Source organism: Bubalus bubalis, chromosome 10, assembly GCF_019923935.1.
Source record: "Bubalus bubalis isolate 160015118507 breed Murrah chromosome 10, NDDB_SH_1, whole genome shotgun sequence".
NCBI classification, from domain to species: domain Eukaryota; kingdom Metazoa; phylum Chordata; class Mammalia; order Artiodactyla; family Bovidae; genus Bubalus; species Bubalus bubalis.
In genome coordinates this window covers 82553107-82561923 of record NC_059166.1, presented here as the reverse complement: position 1 = coordinate 82561923, position 8817 = coordinate 82553107, and the positions used below count along the sequence as shown (strand labels likewise).

Here is an 8817-nt window from a genome sequence, read left to right as displayed (position 1 = left end):
TGTCCTTAATTACCCTGAGTATATAGAATACAAATAAAAGCATTGAAATATACATAAAGCATGTATTACATTGTAAAGTTCTCAGTAATTATATTTACTGGATCAAACTGGGACTAGGATTCATTTTTATAAGGAAAAAGAAAGGAAATCAGATTTCCCATGTGAAATCCATATAAAACTTGTCTGGATTCTTACACTGTTGATTCTATAAAGAGGTTTGTTATAAAAATTGAATTTTGTCGATGAATATTGGTGTGATTTTGTTATAGCAGCTCCAAAAGTTAAAATAAGAGAATCAAATCACCAAGTTTCTGAGTGCTACACTGTCACTGTATTGATTTTTTGAGGTACAATATACAAAATGATCTTCGAGACTTCCCATTTGTATACAGCCTTTTAAAGAACTTCTTGAGAGGAAATTAAGGAAGAAAAAGTTTCCCAGTGCTCACAAACCTGGTAATGTATCAGGAGGGATGTGAAAGTTTCATGCTGCCATCTTCTCAAATCCTTGGTAAGAAATTGTCCCTTGCACTTAGCTGTTTTGATGGATTAGGAAAGACAAGAATATTCTCTTATTTAGTTAAAATGGTTTTCTCTCCTATGGTGAAAGGGACAATTTGATATAGTATTTTTTCTGTCAGAAGGTTTTTCAGAAGAGATCATAAAAATTCATACTAATAGCATTTCATGCAACTGCAGGGGATTTGATCCCCACTATATTCAACATTCTATAAAAAGGGAATGGCTGAGTCATCATTTTAATGTGCTTCTTTCTTAGTATGTCTGGATAAAACTGAGTTGCTGTTAGTAAGTTATTGGGGTAACTTCCCAGCTGGTGCAGTAGTAAAGAATCTGCCTATCAATAGAGAAGATGCAAGACATGTGGGTTATATTCCTGGGTCAGGAAGATCCCCTGGAGGAAGAAATGGCAACTCACTTCAGTATTCTTGCCTGGGAAATCCTATGGACAGGGGAGCCTGGTGGGCTACAGTCCATGGAGTCGCAAAGAATCAGACATGCTGAGTAAGTTACTTGCAAGGCCAAATCCAACCACACTTTAAAAACCCATGCTATAAAGATTAAAATGTTCTCCAGCAATCTGGCTTCCTTTAAAACTACTTGTTGAGTTCCTTTTAGGCTTCCCTGATGGCTCATACAGTAAATTATCTGCTTGCAATGAGGGAGACCTGGGTTCGATCCCTGGGTTGGGAAGATATCCTCGAGGAGGGTGTGAGTTCCTTTTAGGAAAAATAACAATGAGAGACAGATATAAAACTCTGAGTTCTTCCCTTTGTTGTCCTGGAGGTTTTGTCTTGTTTTCTGTTGAATGGCAGAAATAGAGAGTTCTGAAATGGATGGTTTGAGGTCAGTGGTCTGTGACTTTGCCTCATTTTGCTAATATAAGATGCCACTTGGGTTTGGCAGCATGGGATGTGCGCCTACATAGGAAACCAAAAAATCCTATGCTGTGGGTCCTATTAATATCAGCTATGGAGCAAAACCAGAGAAGGCAATGGCACCCCACTCCAGTACTCTTTTTTTTTTTTAATTTTACATAATTGTATTAGTTTTGCCAAATATCAAAATGAATCACTCCAGTACTCTTGTCTGGAAAATCCCTTGGGCGGAGGAGCCTGGTAGGCTGCAGTCCATGGGATCGCTAAGAGTCAGACAGGACTGAGCAACTTCACTTTCACTTTTCACTTTCATGCATTGGAGAAGGAAATGGCAACTCACCCCAGTGTTCTTGCCTGGAGAATCCCAGGGATGGGGAAGCTTGGTGGGCTGCCATCTATGGGTTCGCACAGAGCTGGACACGACTGAAGCGACTTAGCAGCAGCAGCAGCAGCATGGAGCAAAACAAGGACAATTGATTCTTGATTAGGTGACATGATTTTAGTCATGCATGGGATGCCTGATTCAAATTTACTTTTCCATTATCACATCATCGATAGGGCAGTCTGATGGATCATAGTCAGGATACTTATCTAAAAGAACTGAAGAACAAGCCTGCAAATGTATTTCTCACAGCCTTATTGCTCTAAGCTCTGGCTTCCCTGGTGGCTCAGATGGTAAAACGTCTGCCTGCAAAGTGGGAAATCTGGGTTCAATCCCTGGGTCAGAAAGATCCCCTGGAGGAGGAAATGGCAACCCACTCTAGTACTCTTGCCTGGAAAATTCCATGGATGGAGGAGCCTGGTAGGCTACAGTCCATGGGGTTGCAAAGAGTTGGACACTAGTGAGCAACCTGACTTTCTTTCTGTCTATTGCTCTAATAGTGAAAAGGTGGGGACGGGGGAACACTGAAAACTGTAAGTATGCTGAATATTTGCCAGTTCAGATATACTGTCCACCTTTTCCCACTCTTGTCCCAGGGCAATGACCGAGATCTCTGTTCTCAACATCAGCTGATTCTCTTGCTCTTTGATTTCTGGTTGGGTTTGGTCAGTGGTAAGCAGAAGCATGAGATTGGAAGGTAGAAACAGAGAGAATTGGAGCACTGACTTCACACGCCCCTGTCAGGCTGGGGTTGGGAGCAGCTGAGTTCTCCACCAAAGCTTCTATCTGGAGACCCTTTCTGATGGCTGCAGCTCTTCAGATCCTGGTAACCATGCTTCCCTCTCCCTCTTCAGGCTTGTGTGGCATGGCTCCTGGGTACTTTGCCATCCCTTCTTGGTGTCCCTGGCCCTGAACTCTCACTTGCAAAGCATCCCTTTATTAATTCTAGCCAGTGCATCAGCTGACTGGGTCACCTGCTTCCTTTCAGAACCCCAACTGACACAATATGAAATGTTTATAGATATTTTAATACAGCCATGTGATGACTATTATATATTCATTAAACATATTTTTTACAAATAATGCTTAATCTCATGAAAAAAAATGCTCAGAATGGGTTTAAAGAATAGGTATAAAATGATACCTAGAATATGACCTCAGAAATCCCCTGGCAGTCCAGTGGTTAGAACTCAGAGCTTTCACTCTCCAGGTCTAGGTTCAATTCTTGGTTGGGGAGCTAAGATCCTGAAAGTCATGGGACATGGCATTCCCCTCCCCCCAAAAAAGAATATGATCCCAATTTTGAAAAGATATGGAATGTTCATGTGTGTACACAAATATTTAAAAGAAAAAATTGGAAGAAAATATACTGAACTATTAAGGACTTGTTTAATTGATATATTTTAGAAATGTTTAAAATATTTTCTTATTTATACCTTTGTTTGTTTTCCAAATTACCCATCATGAGGATACATTACTTTGTAGTCAAATTTAAAAATAAGCTTTTATTTGTATAAATATATATGTCTGTCTATGAGGAGGGCAAGGCAACTCACTCCAGTATTCTTGCCTAGAGAATTCCATGGACAGAGGAGCCTGGTGGGCTGTAGTCCATGCGGTCACACAGAGTAAGACACGACTGAGCAGCTAAGCCACAGCGGCATGTCTGTCTACATGTGTTATATATTTTTCTTCATCTAACATAAAAATGGTAGGTATACTATAAGCCATACCATTGTCTTTAAAGTAAATTTTACCTCAGAAAATTATTTTTATTGTCTTATAATGTCATATGGTTTCTAAGCACCGAACTATCAGAGGAAGTGGGGTGAAAAATATCATTGATATTAAGTGAAGATTTTAAGGAAAGAAATTACATAAAATTCTATAAAGTTGAAATCTTTGAAAACTTGAAATAGAAAGCAATCAATCAAAACAGAATAACAATTAATAAAGTAATAACAATTAGTCCTATTATTTCTATAGTACCTTTCATTCCCAAATCCCTTGTGCGTACAATAGTCCGTTTTCTTTCCCTAATAACCCAAAGAGAGCTTTTTGACCCCTCGGGAAATTTTTAGCACCATTCAGCACTCTGAATTATTATCTAGAACCCACTTGCACATCTCCATTTTCAGGACTGACTACATGTGACTTAAAGTTACAGGCTATAGTTAATATTGTTCAGAAAATCTTTAAATATATAAAGAGGAGCATTGTAATATCACTGTTCTGACTGTTTCATAGTATAATTCATTTTCAATAAGACTGGAGATTTCAATGTTGCTCATTGAAAAAGCTATCAAATAATTAGGGCTAAATAAGGACTGGAAAAGAAATCAGAAAATGAGAGAGTAAAAGATAAGAAAAAGCTAGCCATCGTGATCTGATTAATATGATGCCGATTGCTGGGATTTAACTACTGTATGATTGATGATCTAAATGACAAGAAGTAGAACAGATTCTTTGCCCAAGTTTTGTTTTGATTTTTAATCTAAAGTTTTAGTTCACAGTAGTGAAAGTGAAAGTCACTCAGTTGTGTCTGACTCTTTGCAAACCCATGGACTATACAGTCCATGGAATTCTTCAGGCCAGAATACTGGAGTGGGTTCAGTTCAGTTCAGTCACTCAGTCGTGTCCAACTCTTTACGACCCCATGAACCACAGCACACCAGGCCTCCCTGTCCATCACCAACTCCTGCAGCCTACCCAAACTCATGTCCATTGAGTCGGTGATGCCATCCAATCATCTCATCCTCTGTCGTCCCCTTCTCCTACTGCCCTCAATCTTTGCCAGCATCAGGGTCTTTTCAAATGAGTCAGCTCTTCACATCAGGTGGCCAAAGTATTGGAGTTTCAGCTTCAACATCAGTCCTTCCAATGAACACTCAGGACTAATCTCCTTTAGGATGGACTGGTTGGATCTCCTTGCAGTCCAAGGGACTCTCAAGAAACTTCTCCAACACCACAGTTCAAAAGCATCAATTCTTCAGTGCTCAGCCTTCACAGTCCAACTCTCACGTACATACAAGATCCCTTCTTCAGGGGATCTCCCCAACCCAAGGATTGAACCCAGGTCTCCCACATTGCAGGCAGATTCTTTACCAGCTGAGCCACCAGGGGAGCCCAACAGTGGTTAGATGCCACAAAGTAGGTGGCAATGCCTTAACCGTACGCATATTGTCAGGTCCGAGAGTCTCTCCCATCCTTATCAAGGGGAGTGCCAACATTCTCTCCTTTCATACAACACATTTCATGGTAAGTTTATCATAAGTTATGATGAAATAGAATATTCTTCCCTGAGCAGCTGATAATGATGCTACAAGAAGAGAATACCTGATAGTTTCTCCAGCTTAACTGGTCTTAGCCACTACTCTACATGTGTCTGGTTATATATAGTATATACTATATATATATATAGTCTTAAAATTTTGTTTCAATAAAATAGATATTCATTGTAAATAGTAAACAGTAAAACAGCTGGCTTAAGTAAAAAAGTAAAAACTTTCTCATTTTACCATACCAAACCTACTCCCCTAGTGTAACTTAAAAAATAGTTTCATGTATATCTTTCCACATGGTTTTATGTGGGCATCTGTGTGTGTGCATGTATTCCTTTGTTTCTTTTCACAAAAAAATTGATCAATGCAAAGTATGATATACTGTATAATATAGTGATTCACAGTTTTAAAGGTCATACTTAATTTATAGTTATTATAAAATACTGGCTATATTCCCTGTGTCATACAATACTTCCTGTTAGCCTGTTTTACACACAATAGTTTGTGCCTCCCACTCCCCCACCTCTCTATTGCATAATCTCGCTCTCCACTGGTAACCACTAGTTTGTTCTCTATATCTGTGGGTCTGCATCTTTTGTTTTATATTCATTAGTTTGTTGTATTTCTTAGATTCCACATGCAAGTGATATCATACAGCATTTGTTGTTCTCTGTCTGATTTATTTCACCCAGCATAATGCCTCCGGGTCTATCCATGTTGCTGCAAATGGCAAAATTTTCACTCTTTTTTGTGGCTGAGTAGTATTCCATTGTATATATGGACAAATCGATAAATAGATACATTTATCTATCATTTTAAATTACCTGTGTGCATGCTAAGTTGCTTCAGTTGTGTCTGACTCTTTTCAACTCTAGGGACTATAGCCCACTGGGCTCCTCAGTCCATGGGATTCTCCAGGTAAGAATACTGGAGTCGGTTGCCATGCCCTTCTCCAGGGGATCTTCCCAACCTAGGAATCGCACCCCATGTCTCTTATGTCTCTTGCATTGGCAGCTGGATTCTTTACCACCAGCACCACCTGGGAATCCCTATCTTTAAATTACCAAAATATACATAAATACATTCTGGTTACAAAATCTATCTCAGTTTTCACTGCTATCTATTTAGGACTTCCAGAAGGAAAGGTCTTATCATCAAAGATTCCACCCTGTGACCACCCCCTCCCCAACAATTTTTCCCTCCTTCCTCTACTCCCCACTCATGCTTCCTCTGCTCACTGTATATCACAATCCAGCATGGTGGGCAAATACAAAAGCATGGCTTGACTAACCCTGAAAGGGATGGATTTCTAGGCAGAAGCAATGCACGGTTCAGGCTAAATCTCAGCCACAGTTCCAAGTTGTGTTGTTTGATTGGCACTGATAGCAAGCAATCTGAGGGCTGCCCCACCTCCTACCATTGCCTCCTCATTCTTGTCCTCACAATCATCTCTCATCAAAATCACACCCAGAGCTATAGCAAACTCTTTAGTTAAACCCTTAATGATGGAGAAGTTATGGGATGCACTTCTCCATCACACAACTAAAAATAAAGCAAAAATAAACCACTAAATAAATATGTTTTTCTGGATTTGTAACACTGTGCTTTTTAAAAATTTGTGATTTATTGTGATTTATTTTTTTAATTTTGAAGAAGTGCCCTTTTTACTTCTAATTGTATCTATTTATATATAATACTTTAAAAATATATTTATTTATTTGGCTGCACCAGATATTAATTGCAGCACACAGAATCTTTTACTCTTTTTAGTTGCAGCATTTAGTTGTGGGATCTAGTTCCCTTTCTAGGGATTGAACTCAGCCCCCCTGCATTGGGAGCATGAAGCCTTAGCCATTGGACCACCAGGAAAGTCCCTATCTAGCACAATTTTGTATCAAATTTTGTGTTCTTGGTTGTGTCTTCTTTTATTTAAAGAATGCCCTAAAAACCCCATAAAACCTGGCTACATCTCTGACTACGATATTTCTTATACCTATACATATTTTATAAATGTTTCACAATACATCGAATATTTACTAAAAATTGATAAGTTCTTTTAAAATAAAAAAAACAAGAGCAAAGGTTTTGCCTTAGGAAATAATCCTGATCTGTTCCATTTCAGTTCCAGTTCTAGGTTTAAGTTTCCTCCTGGTGCCTGGCTCCTTTGCGTGAGTGTATACTCAGTTGCTTCAGTCATGTCTGACTCTTTACAATCCTATAGACTATAGCCCTGGGAAAGGAAATGGCAAACCACTCCAGTATCCTTGCCTGGAAAATCCCATGGACCGAGGAGCCTGGTGGGCTGCAGTCCATGGGGTCGTAAAGAGTCCGGCACGACTGAGAAACTAACAGACAGACTGTAGCCCCCCAGGCTCCTCTGTCCATAGGATTCTCCAGGCAGTAATACTGGAGTGGGTTTCCATGCCCTCCTCCAGGGGATCTTCCTGGTTCAGAGATCGAACCCATGTCTCCTGCATTGCAAGTAGATTCTTCACCCACTGAGCCCCCTGGAAAGCTCCTCAGTTCCTTTATTCATACTTAATTCTAGTGTCTGTGTTTCTATTATTTCTCTTTCTCATCCTTCACCTATTATTCTACCATGTCTTCCAACACATGATCCTCCTTCATAGTCCTTAAAGTCTCAATTTTCTGTTCCAGCCCAGTCCCTGAGATGATTATGCAGCCATGCCTATGTCTGACTTGGTCTTGGGGAGAATTCCAGTCCCTCTCCAGAGACAGTGAGTACAGTGACTTGCATCCCTCCTACTAGCATTATTTTTCATGAATACTAGTGGTACCTCCTGTTTTCTCAGGCTCCAAACCCAGAATCCACTTTGATATGGCATTCTCTTTTACTTCCTGCATCCAGACTAGTCTTGCCAACTCTTCATTTTTCCTTCCATTCAGTTTTTTCTCCACTTACATCATTTGTTTTCAAAAGTTTCTTGCCAGCAATATAATGATGGTCATTATTTATATTGTCACTTTCTCTGGTCCAGACACTGTGCCAAGTGTTTTACCCTTTATAAAAACATGATGAGAAAGACGCTATTATTATCCCTTAAAAATTTTTTTTGGATAAGAAATTCAGCTTTAGAGATATGAGTAACTGGTCAAAAGTCATTCAGCTTACAAATGGCAGAGCCAAATATCAAATTCAGGATATTTGGCAAGAATATCCCAACTGCAACTATATTAGTCACTCCACCATTTGCCTGATATGCCTAAACTCTCACTTCCATATTTCTTTCTACATACTAACTTTTCAACGGGTTTCCAGTTTAGACAGGATAAAGTTCAAACTTCATTACATTAACTCTAGAGCTAAACTCTCTTTGTGTACTTTATATAATCATGCCCTCATCCACGCCCTCCTCCTTTAGCTAACCTTATTTAATTCCTACCTATACTTCAATTTCTCAGTTCTCACATTCTCTGGGGCGATTCCCAAGTCCGCAACCCATAACCATCTCTTCAGTTTCTTAACAATAATTGTCACATGCTGCTTGATATGTTTATTTATTTTTATTATTTGTGTATTTATTTATTTTTGCTTCTTCATATGATCATTCTTTTCCTCCCCTATTAGTCTGAATAAGGATCCTAACATATCTTTTTATTCTTCACAACATTTATAGAAACCTTGTATAGGAGCTCAGCAATTATATGTTGATTGATTTGCTGAATTTCCTACAGCAGACTCTTGGGTCTTATTTTAGTAATTTACAACAGTGATATATGAATTAATTAGAAGGGT

General features: G+C 39.1%; 1 non-coding gene across 1 annotated transcript; it reads right to left on the bottom strand.

Annotated features, from left to right (window-relative positions):
* Nucleotides 1-4903: 4903 nt before the first annotated feature.
* Nucleotides 4904-5029, bottom strand: LOC112587666. The gene has a single exon (XR_003112173.2). It is a non-coding gene; the product is annotated as a U6atac minor spliceosomal RNA (small nuclear RNA).
* Between the last annotated feature and the right edge of the window lie 3788 nt (nucleotides 5030-8817).